Source organism: Rhodnius prolixus, unplaced genomic scaffold, assembly GCF_049639745.1.
Source record: "Rhodnius prolixus isolate KJV_2025 unplaced genomic scaffold, Rpr scaffold_6, whole genome shotgun sequence".
In the NCBI taxonomy this organism is placed as follows: Eukaryota; Metazoa; Arthropoda; class Insecta; order Hemiptera; family Reduviidae; genus Rhodnius; species Rhodnius prolixus.
Genome location: NW_027411634.1, coordinates 4,545,037 through 4,562,583, shown reverse-complemented (window position 1 = coordinate 4,562,583; position 17,547 = coordinate 4,545,037). Strand labels below are relative to the sequence as shown.

Sequence of the window (17,547 nt, the reverse complement as noted above, 5' to 3'; positions counted from 1 at the left end):
TACAATAACCAAGGGGTGCTATGCCAGAGGAATATGATCTGTGTGGAAGACTTTAATGTTGGCCTGCCTTCTTGATTAAGAGTTTATTATATGGTTATGAATGGTTATTAGTAGTACAGAAATTTGGTCCAACGCGTAAAAAAAATTTGGAAATGGATCTCAAGATCTAGAGAAAACAAAAATGAACAGAGAACCAGAAATGATTTGATTTGTCAGGAGATTGAAATAACAGAAATCAGCGTCTCAAAGAATGGAATAAAAATAAGGGTGCGGTCATTTAAGAAAGATGTCCTCAGAGAAATGACAGAAATGGATAGTAAGTGGTTCCTGAAACGGAACAGGAGTGAAGGCAGCTCATCAAGAAGTCCAGAGAAATATATGAGTCGTTCACTGCACAATACGATTAACTCCATAAAACACAAAAAATGGAGAAATGCAATGAAATAATGTACATTATTTCTTTATAATTCTGTTTATATGAATTCAAATAAATTTAGAATATGGGTTGAATTATAGCAACGATTTACATTAGAGCACCAAGTTAATCAAAATGGCTTCTGAAATAAACTATTTATTATTCAATGGCCAAAAATGTTGTTTAATCCGTTTAATGGTGTTTTAATCTTTTATTATTAGGGAAATTTATTACAAAATAGAAAAACCTATGACTTGAACCAAGTGCTTTGATGCTTAAATTTAAGATAATTCAAAAAATGGAATCAATCGATTTGTGTAGTGAATGGCTCATATAGCAGAGTGGATGATCTGATAGTTTGGGTTCTAGCATGATCGTGAGATTTGGAGAGAAGTTTTGATCTTATGGTAACCTGTAAGAAACAAAAAGCCGCGTTAGTTATCTGTTCTGTAATTAATTGAAGTAAAATCTTAAGATTGTGTACAACATCTCTAATACATAATTTTACTTATTTTATTTTTATTTATCTATAATCAAAGAGTAGCCTACTAGCCACTAGATCTCGCATGGGAACCCTTCTGAACCGATAACAGAATCAAAGATTAGGGTACACATTGATGCTATAACGTTTGCTAATAGAGATAGACTACACTTTCAAAGATCTACACTCAACAAAGCAGAGTTCAAAACAAAAAAAAGAAGTTAAAGTAATCAAAAGTGCTGTGACACTTTAAAATGTAATAAATCAATTAAATAATTAAAAAAACAAAAAAACAAAAGCACCTCATAACTTCATGAGTGGCATTTTATCAGAGTTTGCACTCATAAAGTTAAACCACATTAACAAATCACTGAGTTGTGTAGACACGTACAAATCTTTCAACTACCAAGGACGAACATAAAAAAATAAATTCCCCAAGTGAACAGCAATATTTATTGTTTTACAAGATTGAAAATGACTTAACTAAAACAAGAAAAGACCAACGCAAAACAAACTAAATACCTGATTCTCCTACAATTCTCATGAGGTCTACCTTATATTACTTTCCATGCTTCAAATTTTCTGTAAATATTATTGATTACTTCAAGCAAAAACTTGTCTGTATATAAAAGTATTTACTTAATCAATCAAAACAAATGTTCAACAAACTAATCAATAAAATTTTGAACAGTAACTTAAATTTTTGTTTGATTCGCTTCATTCTAATGATTTTTATGTATCCAGTTGGGAGGCCCGAACTTTGAAATTAAACCATAGGAATTCGTTTTAAGGTAGGAGGAACATTTTATGGACATATAAATTTAGTGAACTTCACCATCTAATTACCGCTTTGGGAATCAATATATCAAGTTGTAAAAAAAGTTCACTGTTTTTACAGGTACAATTTTAATTCTGTACAATCTGTAATTTTAATGCTTTGTCTTTTTAGAAAGGCAGCGACGTCTGAGAAGAGTCCAATTTGGAGAGTACACTGTTTTCTTGAAGGAGTAGTGTTTAGTTAAAATCGTCAGGAATAGAACAAAAGATATGTTGAGTAGAATTTTGAATTGGGAGATTGGTTTGCCGCTTTTGTTATGGAGTTTTGAGAGTTGATAGTAAAAAGTAAAGTAAAGTAATGCCTATTTTTTTCAGGCGGGCTTTACGTCCAAATACCAATTAGGTGTCATGGACGGGGGCGACTAGCAAACATACTTTACTGTAAATTTCTTTTTATTAACCATTAAATAAAATCGAAGGCCTAGTCAGGGGAATTGAACCCAATACCACAAAACATATTAGCTTTGCTGGTGAGAGTTGATAGAATGCCAGTCTTCAGATAAGTTGGTTAGTTCTAGTCTTAGAAAAGAGGTGAAGAGATCGAATGGTAGACTTGTCTAGAAATGATCGCTGTGTAGGATATTAGTTGCAGAATCTCTAGCTGTTATCAGATGTCTGGCGGTAAGAAGTATGCTTCATTATAAATAAGCACGTCTTCCAGAGAGGCTAAAGTCACTTATACAATACAGTTCTCCAGCCTGCATTGTTACACGGTTCAGAGCCATGGATGTTGACTGTACAGACTGATAAGCTGAACTTGGACCTGCCGGCGACAAAAAAAAAGTTTTAAGTTGTATTTGAGGCCCAGTAGTTCACGCTGTGAACAGCGTTCTCCTAAAAATGCTAAATTTTTTATCAGCTCAATAGAGAAGAGACACTTGTGACGGCCGTTAAAAGTGGAAAATGGCATGCTGGTTAGATTACCTCCACAAAAATTGGACGAGAAAAGATCTTCTTTAATATGGAGAACATAGTTGAAGACCAAAAGACCTCTAGAACTCAGCCAAGGTTTTGTAGGCTGCAGGATATCGAGGCGGATTTAATGAAGACGCCCGTCTAACTGGACAGATAGTTGGGAGCGAATGCTATAGGAGGCTATGGCCCTAAAGCAAAGGCTGTAGCACCAAAGGAAGAAAAAGAAGAAGAAGGGCTAGCAATGTTACTGTCATTGTCTTCTACAGCTCGTCGTTTTTGACAATAAGTTTTCTTTAATTGTACTGGCAGATGGCCAGCGGTATTGTGGTTAGAAAAATAACAAGAATTGAATATTTCAAGGCAGCTCCAAAAACAATACCACACAAAAATAATCATTTTTAACTTTAACTTCAGCTAGAATTGTAACAGTTATAGATTTTTGCTTACATTGTGGCAAGGAAATGCTCCCAATTCCATGGGCTTTACTAAACCATAACGAAACTAATGTTTAAGTTTCGAACTGAAAAAAATTGTTGACAACTTGCCAAACTGTTCATTGTTTACAATGAACTCTTCTCTTTTTTTAGGTTTTTTTAATTTGTTGCTTCCTTGAAAGAAGTATTTATAAACTCTATATTCACAGATGTCTCGGAATGTTTTCAACCTAATTTTAAAAATAGCCCATGAAAAAGAAAAAGAAATTAGTTTACAGTTGATTAAAGCGACCTCTATTTGCAATAAACACTCACTCCAAACTAACAATTTCTTTCTAACAATTGATTGATGAGTTTAGTAATATTGATTATTTTTAATTTTGAAATGTTTATTAATAAAGTTACGTTCATCACTTTGCTTTCTTTCCTGCCCAGTTAGAAAGAACTATCTAATTTGTGCAGATTTTTTAATTTTTTATAAAAATTAGTTCTTACTATGAGTGTATCTTCTATTGTACGAATCGATTTGCCAGTCTGTTTAATGTGTGCCTTCAGTTTACCTAAAAACAAAAAAAAAAGTTTAGTATTCCATTTGGAGATTGTATTTGGGAGCTACTGAGCTTGTCAGTAACAGTCTTTGGGTGCTACTGAGCTTGTCAGTAACAGTCTTTGGGTGCTACTGAGCTTGTCAGTAACAGTCTTTGGGTGCTACTGAGCTTGTCAGTAACAGTCTTTGGGTGCTACTGAGCTTGTCAGTAACAGTCTTTGGGTGCTACTGAGCTTGTCAGTAACAGTCTTTGGGTGCTACTGAGCTTGTCAGTAACAGTCTTTGGGTGCTACTGAGCTTGTCAGTAACAGTCTTTGGGTGCTACTGAGCTTGTCAGTAACAGTCTTTGGGTGCTACTGAGCTTGTCAGTAACAGTCAACCAAACTTTTTATCTTTTCTTTCTAAACGATTTCAATGATTCTTTTTTCTTTTTAAAATTTGTAAACTAATTGATGTATACAGTACCTTAAATTTATTAGGAACATGTTCTCAACCGAATTCTGACTTATGGAAGACAGATGAAGGCATGGTTTTCTTAAAGCACCTTTATAGTATATTATTTTTGAGGAATCTTGAATAATGGTCAATTTATACATAAAAAAAGGTTTCGCCCTATACGTTTCGAACTATTTTTTGTTCATCATCAGGGTGAAACCTGTACTCCTGCTTGTGATTAATTATATTAATGGTATAATTATCCTCCTCAGAATTCGCATTATCTTTCGGTACCTCATCATTTACGTTATCCTTCTGAATGTCCTGCATCCTGTACTTAATCCTGTAGAGTATAGTTTCATATCAGCAACTATAGCATTAAAAAAAGCAAAGCTAGAATTTGTTGAACACTAATGAGACGCTCCGATAGACGTATCTAACCAATGAAAACGTAGTTGTTATTCTCTTAGGCAATACCGGAGGCTAAAATCAAGTGTTCATTCCCAGGGAATTCTCTCTGGAATGAAAAAAACTGAAACGAGAGATCAGGGTGTTCATAAATTATCATGGAGGAAACAAGATATTATGCACCATTCCAGTTAATAATTTAAAAAAATCTAAAAACCGTAGACAATAAGTTAAAACTTACTTTAATTAATGTAGTAATTAAAGCGAAAGGTAAATTTATATTAGGCGCCAAAATAACCGAGCAGTTGGCAGGTAATTCGGCTCGCAAAGTTTAAGAAGTATTGTGGTGCTGGGTTTGATATTCCCGTGGTCTAGGCCTTGGATCTTATTTTTATGAATGGTTGAATGAGTAGGTTTGTGGTGATGAGCTACAGTTTGGCTGTGAGTTTTAGTGTAGATATTGTTTTGGACTGGAAATAACCGTAGAGACACCAAAAAATCATTGAATAAATGTCTAGTCTACTTTCACCTGACGGAGGCGTGCGTTTCAGGTTTTATCATATGGGTGACATTAACAAGTATCAATTGAGTAACAACGAAAGTGTAACTGTTCCTAAAATGATTCTGCACGTTTTTCGTTTCACAATCTTCTACAAGGACGCACTGAATCAGTTAGAATCATTCTTTCAGCTGTGATTGGGTTTCTCCCCTAAGACAAAAAATTTGATTACCACCGTAGTTGTTTCATCCGTCCTCAGCCAAATCAAGTCCAAATTCATTCAAAAAAATTCTCCCCAAATTCAATTCTATTCGCCTGAAGACAATCAATCACCTCTATTAGAGTCTCTCTTCTCCAACTGAAGAAGAGATTGTAGCCGCCAACTGGCTAATCAGGAAATCATCCTGCCCTATTTTATAATATCCCACTGCGCATGCATCCACATAGCTCGTTATTCCCCCAACAAGTCCACAAAAGACCTGTTACCCCCTTTCTGTCACATCTTCCCTCTTTGCCGACATGGCCGAGCTATGCATTTTTTTCCCTATTTTACAAATTGTCGGCCTTTTTATACTCTCTAATTATATTGGTGGGATTCTCTGTTTTTTTTAAAAAAAAAAAAAAGAATAGAAGAAGTTTTGCAGCCATCTTGCAATTACTGACATCCGTTCTAGTTGACCAGCCAATAAGAACCACGTACCTATGTGCGCTGTTAAAAAGTATGGCCATAATATAGTTTTATATTTAAGTGCCGACCAAATGGCGAAGTTATTTCCCTCGCACTTAATAAGTACTTCCACTTAAGTTCTCCACTATTTAAAAAAAAAGAAGAAGAAGAAGTCAGGAGTGGGGAAAAATAAATGAAAACAATTGGCAGATCCAGAATGAGGGGACGGACTGGTTAATAAAAGAGGTTGTCGTTCCAAAAGAGAGAGAGAGAGAGAGCGAAAAAAATTACGTCAATTATTGTCCACGTTATGATAATTCAAGAATGTGATAATAACAGTAACAGTCCGTTATCATTATCTGCATTAAATTATTTAATAGATCTTCTTATCTTCAAAGAAGCCCTTCCAACGAGTGGAGAGCCTCCCCTCGCAAAAGAACCTGATTTCCTAAATTACAAATGATTATAGAAGATGGCTTCATTTTGGGGGGGGGGGGAATGTAAGAGGGTTACACTGGAATGTTGTTCTCAAATTGATGGCATGCAGTGCAAAAATAAAAATAAAACCAAATTTTTAAAATTATAAATAAAAAATGATGTCTCTCTCTTATAGAACATCCATCCTCTCGTAAGCGGTTAAATTTCACCTTAATTGAACTAAGGTGAAACTAGAATAGGTTATAATGATAACCGGAATTGCTCATAACATTCCAGAGAGAACTCCCTGGGAATGAACACTTGATTTTTAGCCTCCGGTATTGCCTAAGAGAATAACAACTATGTCTACAGGAACGTCCCATTAGTGTTCAACAAATTCTAGCTTTGCTTTTTTTTTTTTAATGCTATAGTTGCTGGTATGAAACTATACTTACAAGAATTGGGCGCCCATTAAGTGCAGGATGTAGGACATTCAGAAGGCATATGATAACGTTAATGATGAGGTACCGAAAGATAACGCGAATTCTGAGGAGGATAATTTTACCATTAATATAATTAATCACAAGCAGGAGTACAGGTTTCACAGGACAAAGGACAACGAGACTTTGGGCTTCCCCAAAAGAGTTGTAGCACTGTCCGTGAGAGAGAATATGATGGAAGGAATGATTAACATAATCAAAGAAACCCTGAAGCTGTGTTTTTTTCTTAAAAAAAAAAAAGTGTTCGCTTACAGTAAGTTAGCGGAAATGGCGCTAAACTGCCAAAGAAATATGCTGTCGGTCCTCTTTATTAAAGTACAATACTTTAAGTAATTCCTTGTACAACCACACACCATTCGTGTTTAAACGTTCTTCCGGTACAGCCTTAGTTTTAGAGAAAAAATTAAATGGTTGAGATCTAATGTTTTCCTGAAACATTTTTTTTTGACAATAAATACAAAGGTTTTTCCCGAAGATTTTGGATCAAAAAAAGGAAGTAGTAACTAAAACGTCTCAATTACCTTGAATGATTCCTTGAAATAGAATAATTATTTTCGTTTTTATTCTTAGCAGATTGTTAGCGGTGTATTTCACTTTCAGTTCATATATGATTATTATAGAGACACGTATTTTTTTCCAAGAAACTTTAAGCTAGAATCACCTTTTTATCCAACAGAATCGTGTCTAGGCAACCATAGGTACCTACAAACAAACATTATCAATAACTTGGTAAGTAAGCATGTCATAGAAATTGATTTAAATGGTTCAATAAGAAAATAAAGAAAATGGAGCAATGAATCCATCTTTTTTTTTGGATAGTAATTGGAGAACCCGTAAAGGAATGAAAGCTGTTCAGTTTAAGGATTATCCACTGAGAGCTGATTAGAATAGAATAGAAAAGAAATTTATTATTCTGGGACAATTGTCCCCTAAGAATAAACACAGGTACAAATAGAGGCCTTAATAGTTTGGCCTGTAATTAAAAGAAAATAAATAAATAAATAAATAAGTATTTACAAAAAGTGAAAATAAAAATAATAGCAGAAATTAAGGAAATAAACTAAAAGAATTAGAATTTCGGAGGAAGCTGAATAGAAAGGAGATAACTGAATAGACGGGATTTAAAGATAGAAAGGGTAGGAGCATGGCGGACAGATGATGGTAAGAAGTTCCAGAGAGAGGTAGCACGTATTAGGAAGGACTTGTCAAAGGATGAGGTACGGTGAGAGGGAATATAGAGATCGAATGAGCGAGATCTGGTATTACGGGAATGGATGGAGGATTTAAACTTAAGGAGTTGAAAAATATAGGAAGGCCTTTGAGACTGGATAACTTGAAAAAGGAAAGAAGCCAAAAAGTACTGGCGGCTGTAGACAGGGGAAAAGCCACTTCAACTCATCGTAGCAGTGCGAAATGAGAGAGTCTCTGGAAATGCAGAAAATAAATCTCATGAAGCGAGTTCATGAGAGGCGCTTGAGCTTAGCTTCAATATCACTAGAAAGACCGCGCCATACACTAAGCAACCATAGTCGAAATGGGGGAATATAAGAGTGGAAACTAGGAGTTGCCGGGTCTTAATTGGGAAAAAGGTGTCAGGGAACTATTAAACTGCTTTAGGATGTGGATGGAACGACGAGAGATTTGGGAAACATGGTTTTTCCAAGATAGGTTTTGGTCAAAACCTTGATTAATACGTAAATCTTTCAATGCTGACATTTACGCAATTGGAAGGTGCACTAAATTCAATATCAGACAGATAAATATTAGAATCAGATGTTAGAAATTCTTTCCGATAGCCAGGGCTATATTAAAGCGAAGAGTTCACCTGTTTTCAGCACAAATAAGTCAATATTAAATGCTAATATAGATTTCTACAATTACATTCTTAATCTAGGTGTTCTCCCCACAATATTATAATGTAATATAAAATAGATATGCATATTTTTAGTTGGTTATAAAACTTCTTTTCAACAAGTACTTAAGGGCTATATTAAATTAATGTTTGAAAATAAATGAATTATAATTGCAAGTATTATTTATTTGTTGCAAACTATGTAATTTGTGCTCACATAAGACGAATTCAAGACTGAAATTTCGTTTTAACCTCGTAATTTAAATTATAACGGTAAAAGACCAACTCCAACTTTCCCTTTTTCTTCCTTAATGTGCCAGTGAATGTGATGATTATTCAGAATAAAGATAAATCACAAGAATAATTTGGAACAGGGTTAAAATGAAGTGCCTTTTCATTACTAACTATGATGATGAGATACATCTTTTATTATTCTAACAGAAAAATATTTATAGGTGATAAGAGGCCAGCACAAGGGTCTGTGACATCTAATACATTCTAAAAAATTACTAAAAAGTAAGAATGAAATGTTGGGTACTTGCTGATTTGTATACCTTTTAGCGTTTAATCAACCCTTATACTTAACTTTTTAAACTGTAAGTTTCTGTTAAGGAGATAATGACTTGGAAATGTCTTGAAAATCAATGAATAAGACTGGAAAAATGATGGCACCTTATATTGAAAGCAAGGAAATGACGAGCGAGACATGCGAACTCATCTCGAGTCAACTCGTTTCAGTCGCCTTGCAGCAGAATTTCTTAGAAATAAATTTGGGAGGGGGGAAAAAAAGAGTTTAGGATAAAAAGGATTTGATTGAAGGGAGGAGAAGTCCATTTGCATCATGATTTGCTGGAGTCCTGGACTACAGGAATCTTGAGATCATCTAATAATGAAGGAAGGTTTTTTTTGGAATCTGTTGAGGTACCATTTTTTCTACGGTTCCGTAGAATTCTAGTCTGAGCAAGATGGGTATAAGTGTAAAAATAAAGTAGTCGTTTGTTTGGTAAAATGAGTTTGGAGCAGTTTTCAAAGGAGTCTCACTAATAATCTTAAGCGTTTTAAAGAAAGAACCTGAAGAAGTATTAATGAATGTTTTCGTTAGAACGTACTCTGTGGTTGGGATGTAGGTATTGGTTAGGAAGTCAGTGGTTATAAGTTTTGACTTCTTCAGACTTATAATTTTTATGTGCGATTTGATAATTTAAGGAGTTATGAGAATTTCTCTGATTCATTTTCTCTAATTCCACCAATTAGTGTGCCATGAAGTAAAAAGTGCTAGTTTTTCAGGATGTTTCCATAACTTTTTAGTAAAGAGAAAGTGCCACTATTTTTCTTAATATTTATTTTATTTATTTCTTTAAATAAAATGTAAACCGGTAGAATTTAACATTTTCTATAAAATTTTACTTATATAACATTGTTCGTTAACATTATATTCCCATATATGGCGAAAAAAAAGAGAGCACATTAAATAAATTAAGCCCATCGTAATGAATCTCTAACGTTTCTAACTTTGTAGCGCGGAAAATAATTGGAATAGCCTGGGATTGATGTGAACTACAATAACGGTTGGTTGGTTGACCTAATCACAGGAAGGTTATATGGTGTACCAACATATATATATATATTTAAGTGTATGTGTGTATTTAACTTAAATACACATGGTATATCTTAAACTGTAAGTATAAGAGTGTTTAAACATTGCTTGGGCTCTATTTGTCTTTATTAGGTAAATAGTAATCAAGTCTAACCAGTGGAGTTGTGCTGTTTAATTACTGTTGCCGACATTTCTCCAGACAGGCCGGTATATAAAACTACAACAGCCAAGTAAACTATGCGACTATGGAATCCAAATGAATCTGTAAAAACGCCCCTATTAATAGCACTTAAATGTAGTTGGTGATATTCCACAAGTCAAGGAAGTTATACTTACCAGACTTCGCTTTGTGATGTACAGTGATGTAAATATAGAAATGATTAAAAGAAAAAATCTGCAGTAGTTTAGAGGAAGTCACTTCAGGAATCTATCCTTTTACTAAAAAATAAGGAAGAATTAATTAGCAAGGTGGATTGCACATGTTAGAAGTCATTGATTTCATCCAAATTTTGTTATCGATATATCTGTGTCATAATCTCGGCATTAATCAATATTTTCCTTCACGAAGATGGAAGAGATAATAAATAGTAAAAAGGCATCATTTGTACTAAACGTATTAACTATCTTTACGACAATGAGATGCTCTACCTACAGTTTTGGTGCTCGATACAGGATTTCTAAGACTGTACTTCATTTTTTCGACAAGAGATCGATTTCTACCAGATTGGTATTTTCTATACAGTATAATACTCAAATTGAGGAGATCGATTAAAGAATAATTTTACACTTTTCATAACGGAAATAGAATTAACTAATGGTTAAGACACGCAATGACCAAATTCATAAAACGGCCAATTTTTTGCGTGAATTTGTCAAAACCCCTGTTCATGAACAGCATTCACAATGAGATCTGACAAGGGCTCACCTAACATCATGTTAGAGAGCCAATCAGAATTACACTTTATATTGGCTGCATTTTACAAAATCAGATTAGCTTTGCAAACTAAAAGATTAGAAGTTTCTGTGTAACAATTATTGACTCAATCACAGCTTTCAAATAATTAGTTAGTCTGCGTTAAGAAGTTTGACATATTCTGTTGCAAGTCTTAAGTAAGCCTAAACGAAGCAGTGGGCATTTCAAATGGAAAATTAAAAGTGAGTATACCAGAAAGATTGTAAAATATTTAGAGATGAAAGAAGTGAGTATAAAGAACTAACAAAAATTCAAACAAGTTACTTAATAATGTTTCTTAAACTTACTATTTGTAATATGCACCAGTAGTTTAACGCTGGATAGATGTTTGGAACTGTTGCTCCATTTTGTGCAGCTGCAATTCCTCAGCATTAACTCACGAGGATAGCAGGTTCTGAATTTGATATCTGGCAGAACAGAATGTATTGTTAAGAAATACATCCAAACTTTTGTTCAAGAGTAACAAGACAGAGACACTCCAATGGTAATTATTATGTGAGTATTTCTGGCAAGAAGGAATCAACCTTCCCATAGAGAAGGAATGAAGGGAGATGCAGACACTGAATAGCATAACATAGATTATAAAACAAAGAAAAGAACTCACTTGGTTTCTGTATTCCTCATACATAAATTCTGGCTAACCTCAACACTTAAGATAGATCTCGGAGTGGACGCCGTAAATGAAGCAACTATTTTATCTATACAACCCTAAGGCCTTAGAAGTACATGAATACCGAAAATTTTATTACCTAAATGATTTGGCCCTAAATGGTTAAATGAAAATTGATGGAACCTTGAAATAACTGTAGTCCTGCATAAGTGAAAAACATCCGAGATGAAAACAATAATTGGGGGATTAAGGAAATGAAAGGACAAGGGATAAAAACCACTCAGGAGTTATAGGTTTTCTTAGTATCTAAAAAAAAGAAAAGGTAACATGAACAGTACTAAGAGATATGTTATCAGATAAACTCAACTTGAAGGACAAACACATGGTATTCAGGCCGTTTGAATGATAACGGTAGGTTACATACTATAACCTTCACTGCCTACCAAATTAATAGCTCTTTCAGAACATATAAAGATTGGTAAAAAATTAAAAGAAAGTTTAGAAATGACAAGAGAATAATGATTTAAAAAAAAAACAAATTACGAAGCACTCAAAGACAGGAAAAATGCCCAAAATTATAGTTTTTGAGAAGACCCCAAACAGGGAGCAGAAATTAAAAAAGTAAAGTTTTCTGCAGCAAATCAGCAGAAAAGCTTTTGGCAATCGGTGACCCCGCCCCCCAACACTACGCTGAAAACTTGCTGAAATTTGTAAATTGGCTGAAACTTGTATAAACTTATCAAACACACACATATCTTAGCCTGAAAAGTACATTTTATCGTACCTGTTTATGGCTGTTGATTTGGAAACAGTGTATACAAATTTCAGTACGTAATGGAGTGAAGAGAATAGCTAACTGGATAGCACACTGGATTCCCATGCGGGAGGTCCCAGGATCGAATCTAGCTACTGGCACTTAGATTTTTCTCTTTCTAGGAACAATTTTCAGCTCTATGATAGAAATTGTTGTCTATATTGAAAGAACACTGCCTCAATGCATTGAAAAAAAAGCCTCACTTTCGTGGGAGCGGTGCTGCTTTGAAGTACGCTTCATGTTCAGCCCTATTAGGAAGACACTTGTAATTTTTGGCAAGCTCGACCAAACTACTTAAGGATATTTAGGGACATTCAATATACTTTAAGATTAGAAAGAGTTTGACATTTTGTATCTGGCATAGATTAATTGAATCAGAAGATTTGATCAAACGCCACTGATTTTGATGCTTTATCTTTTACTAATTCCTAGCATATTTATGCATCCTCAAAGAAGTCTTTATATTCCTTATTATACGTACATATATTGTATAATATAATGATTGTGTATTTAACAAAAATTTAAAAAAAAAAAAATAAATAAACTGCTTAATGTAATATAATAAGATTCTGAGAAGTACCAGCTCTAAAGACTGGAAAGTGCATGTAGCTGTCAGTATTCCAGGAAATCTATTTGCCTGTCCATCTTGCCAAAGGCATTCCGAATAATCTTAGGTGTGTGATAGTCCTGACTGATATTCCTAACTTCCAGGAAATAAGTAGAAGTTTAAGAGAGTTTAAGGAGATCGTTCATTGGCACGGAATGGATAACCTTTCTTAAAATTTTTTTATAAAAAACTTCTTGACAGGAATAAAATGTTTTGCGTGAAAGTTCATTTAAGTTTCACCAATTTTCAATTTCCATTGATTTTTGCTTGCAATATGTTAAGAAAACCTAAAAGCGCTGTATGTAGAAAATAAAAGGTTGCTAGAAAATTTTCGATTGGTACGATCAGTAAAAACTGTCAAGTTTAAACCATCTTTCGTCACTGTGTTCCGGCAACAGAAATGATCTTTTATTGGATAGAATCGGTATTTTGTGATGAGAATTGGATTCTACAAAACTATGGTCATCGTATGGTGGATTGGCATTATAAATTATTGAAAACAAATGAACCAATGCAGAGTGGCATTGACTAGAAATTGTGGATATGAGTAATTAGGGCCAACACCGTCCACAGGAGAAGATTGATAGAATTGAAAATTGAAGATAGAAAAAAAGATTATCTAGATTACCGCAAACTATACAGGGTGAACCAGTAAGTATTGTCCATAGGCCTACTCTAGCCTGAAAAGAAAAAGAAGTAGAAAAGCACAGGAAAATGCAGGAGCTGTCACCTAGTTTGAATGGAATTCTCCTTTTTCTGTCTTTGAAAGTTAAAAATAAAGCCAATGCGAGATTGTGCACCTTAGGTCGATCTATTTTGTAAAAGAAGAAGTAAAAAAGCACAGGAAAATGCAGGAGCTGTCACCTAGTTTGAATGGAATTCTCCTTTTTCTGTCTTTGAAAGTTAAAAATAAAGCCAATGCTAGATTGTGCACCTTAGGTCGATCTATTTTGTAAAAGAAGAAGTAAAAATGCACAGGAAAATGCAGGAGCTGTCACCTAGTTTGAATGGAATTCTCCTTTTTCTGTCTTTGAAAGTTAAAAATAAAGCCAATGCGAGATTGTGCACCTTAGGTCGATCTATTTTGTAAAAGAAGAAGTAAAAAAGCACAGGAAAATGCAGGAGCTGTCACCTAGTTTGAATGGAATTCTCCTTTTTCTGTCTTTGAAAGTTAAAAATAAAGCCAATGCGGGATTGTGCACCTTAGGTCGATCTATTTTGTAAAAGAAGAAGTAAAAATGCACAGGAAAATGCAGGAGCTGTCACCTAGTTTGAATGGAATTCTCCTTTTTCTGTCTTTGAAAGTTAAAAATAAAGCCAATGCGAGATTATGCACCTTAGGTCGATCTATTTTGTAAAAGAATAAGTAAAAATGCACAGGAAAATGCAGGAGCTGTCACCTAGTTTGAATGGAAATTCTCCTTTTTCTGTCTTTGAAAGTTAAAAATAAAGCCAATGCGGGATTGTGCATCTTAGGTCGATCTATTTTGAAAAAGAAGAAGTAAAAAAGCACAGGAAAATGCAGGAGCTGTCACCTAGTTTGAATGGAATTCTCCTTTTTCTGTCTTTGAAAGTTAAAAATAAAGCCAATGCTAGATTATGCACCTTAGGTCGATCTATTTTGTAAAAGAAGAAGTAAAAATGCACAGGAAAATGCAGGAGCTGTCACCTAGTTTGAATGGAATTCTCCTTTTTCTGTCTTTGAAAGTTAAAAATAAAGCCAATGCTAGATTGTGCACCTTAGGTCGATCTATTTTGTAAAAGAAGAAGTAAAAATGCACAGGAAAATGCAGGAGCTGTCACCTAGTTTGAATGGAATTCTCCTTTTTCTGTCTTTGAAAGTTAAAAATAAAGCCAATGCGAGATTGTGCACCTTAGGTCGATCTATTTTGTAAAAGAAGAAGTAAAAAAGCACAGGAAAATGCAGGAGCTGTCACCTAGTTTGAATGGAATTCTCCTTTTTCTGTCTTTGAAAGTTAAAAATAAAGCCAATGCGGGATTGTGCACCTTAGGTCGATCTATTTTGTAAAAGAAGAAGTAAAAATGCACAGGAAAATGCAGGAGCTGTCACCTAGTTTGAATGGAATTCTCCTTTTTCTGTCTTTGAAAGTTAAAAATAAAGCCAATGCGAGATTATGCACCTTAGGTCGATCTATTTTGTAAAAGAATAAGTAAAAATGCACAGGAAAATGCAGGAGCTGTCACCTAGTTTGAATGGAAATTCTCCTTTTTCTGTCTTTGAAAGTTAAAAATAAAGCCAATGCGGGATTGTGCATCTTAGGTCGATCTATTTTGAAAAAGAAGAAGTAAAAAAGCACAGGAAAATGCAGGAGCTGTCACCTAGTTTGAATGGAATTCTCCTTTTTCTGTCTTTGAAAGTTAAAAATAAAGCCAATGCGGGATTGTGCATCTTAGGTCGATCTATTTTGAAAAAGAAGAAGTAAAAAAGCACAGGAAAATGCAGGAGCTGTCACCTAGTTTGAATGGAATTCTCCTTTTTCTGTCTTTGAAAGTTAAAAATAAAGCCAATGCGAGATTGTGCACCTTAGGTCGATCTATTTTGTAAAAGAATAAGTAAAAATGCACATGAAAATGCAGGAGCTGTCACCTAGTTTGAATGGAAATTCTCCTTTTTCTGTCTTTGAAAGTTAAAAATAAAGCCAATGCGAGATTGTGCACCTTAGGTCGATCTATTTTGTAAAAGAAGAAGTAAAAATGCACAGGAAAATGCAGGAGCTGTCACCTAGTTTGAATGGAATTCTCCTTTTTCTGTCTTTGAAAGTTAAAAATAAAGCCAATGCGAGATTATGCACCTTAGGTCGATCTATTTTGTAAAAGAAGAAGTAAAAATGCACAGGAAAATGCAGGAGCTGTCACCTAGTTTGAATGGAATTCTCCTTTTTCTGTCTTTGAAAGTTAATAATAAAGCCAATGCGAGATTATGCACCTTAGGTCGATCTATTTTGTAAAAGAAGAAGTAAAAATGCACAGGAAAATGCAGGAGCTGTCACCTAGTTTGAATGGAATTCTCCTTTTTCTGTCTTTGAAAGTTAAAAATAAAGCCAATGCGAGATTGTGCACCTTAGGTCGATCTATTTTGTAAAAGAAGAAGTAAAAATGCACAGGAAAATGCAGGAGCTGTCACCTAGTTTGAATGGAATTCTCCTTTTTCTGTCTTTGAAAGTTAATAATAAAGCCAATGCTAGATTGTGCATCTAAAGTGGAGTTGAATGACGAATTGGCCAACTTCATATTTTCCACTGTTCTTGAGTGACGTGAAAAAAAAAAAAAAAGTTGTTAAGATTTATTCACGTTATTTACTTTTTCAATGTGACGTCACTCAAGAACAGTGGAAAATATGAAGTTGGCTAATACGTCATTGTACTCCACTTTAGATGTACTGCACACAGTATGCCTATGGACAATACTTACCTACTGGTTCACCCTGTATAATCGACTCGATAATCTTCTTATTGGCAGAACTTATACCATTAAGAACCACGCAAAAAAAACGGTATTCGTCAAATTCTTTGAAACCCGAGAACATTCAGTGTTTGGGATTAATGTAATTGGTTGTTGTTGGCATAGGTGTGATTAACGCTATTGGTTTTAATTTCAATTAAATTAAACAAGTATATAATCTCTGGAACATGTAAAAAATGGTCTTTTAATCTAATATTGATTATAATTCTAGATATATATTTAAAAAGCACTTCTTCTGAGTAAAATTTTACTTAATAGGATTGAAAATTAAGTTGTTCACTATTTTCCTGGAGAAGAACAAGCGATTACTGTGGAAACTATTGGTATATATGCCTGAAAGGACACTATTATCTGAGACACAATTTGAAACAGAAAATTTGATTCTAGGCATACTTTTGTGGGGTCTTAGCTTTAACTCTAAAACTAAAATTATTTTTCCTTGTTATTATTTAGCTGGTTTGTTTGTTAGTTTAATTTGTTTAGCTGGTGTGTACTGGTTTGTTAGCTAGTTTGTTAGTTCAGCTGGTTTATTTTAGCAAGACTTAGTAAACTCACCTAATTCTGAAGAAAGATAGAACGTTCAAAATTCAATGTAAAAAAAATTCAATTAAAATGCAGTTGCTGTAAAAAATGGAAAGTCGTGCGAGTGACACAAATTTTTTGTTTTAAGTTTTGGTGAGGTGGAGATGTATTCGTTCTCAGGCTCAGAATGAGAGTTATCTTCAAAGTGATTATTCTCAGAGAAACTCTGCTTTGAAAAATTGCTCAAATCATTTTTTTTTTATTTATCTGAAATTATTAACTAAGAAAAATTAAAAAAGATAAAATAAAAACCGGAAGTCCAATGAATTTACTGCAACAATTATACAAGTGACAATGGTCGGATATACGTAAAAAGTTGGGAAATAAGGGAGACTGTAATAAAGATGAAATTAAGGTGTTTGCCGACGAGAACGCAGTTTACAGGTTGTTCAGAAAGGTAATATAATATGTAAAAGGTAATAATAACAGCGGTAGGCAAAGACGGCCTGTGCTTGGGACCACACGCCGCGAGCG

The 17,547-nt window shown here is 34.2% G+C and overlaps 1 long non-coding RNA gene across 16 annotated transcripts in view; it reads right to left on the bottom strand.

Annotated features, from left to right (window-relative positions):
• Nucleotides 1–17,547, bottom strand: part of LOC141461366 (uncharacterized) — a 33,079-nt gene that overhangs the window by 7,221 nt on the left and 8,311 nt on the right. For 3 of the 16 annotated variants that reach the window (XR_012462815.1, XR_012462810.1, XR_012462816.1), the window contains exons 1-7: nucleotides 11,582–12,085; nucleotides 11,265–11,384; nucleotides 10,341–10,442; nucleotides 10,159–10,266; nucleotides 7,077–7,257; nucleotides 6,808–6,984; nucleotides 3,578–3,642 (exon numbers count right to left, since the gene is read on the bottom strand). This is a non-coding gene — a long non-coding RNA (uncharacterized lncRNA). Of the gene's footprint in view, nucleotides 1–1,418; nucleotides 2,497–3,095; nucleotides 3,313–3,577; nucleotides 3,643–6,807; nucleotides 6,985–7,076; nucleotides 7,258–10,158; nucleotides 10,267–10,340; nucleotides 10,443–11,264; nucleotides 11,385–11,581; nucleotides 12,556–17,547 lie in introns of those variants that run through there. The other 13 variants (XR_012462811.1, XR_012462812.1, XR_012462814.1 and 10 more) reach the window with 12 other exon arrangements.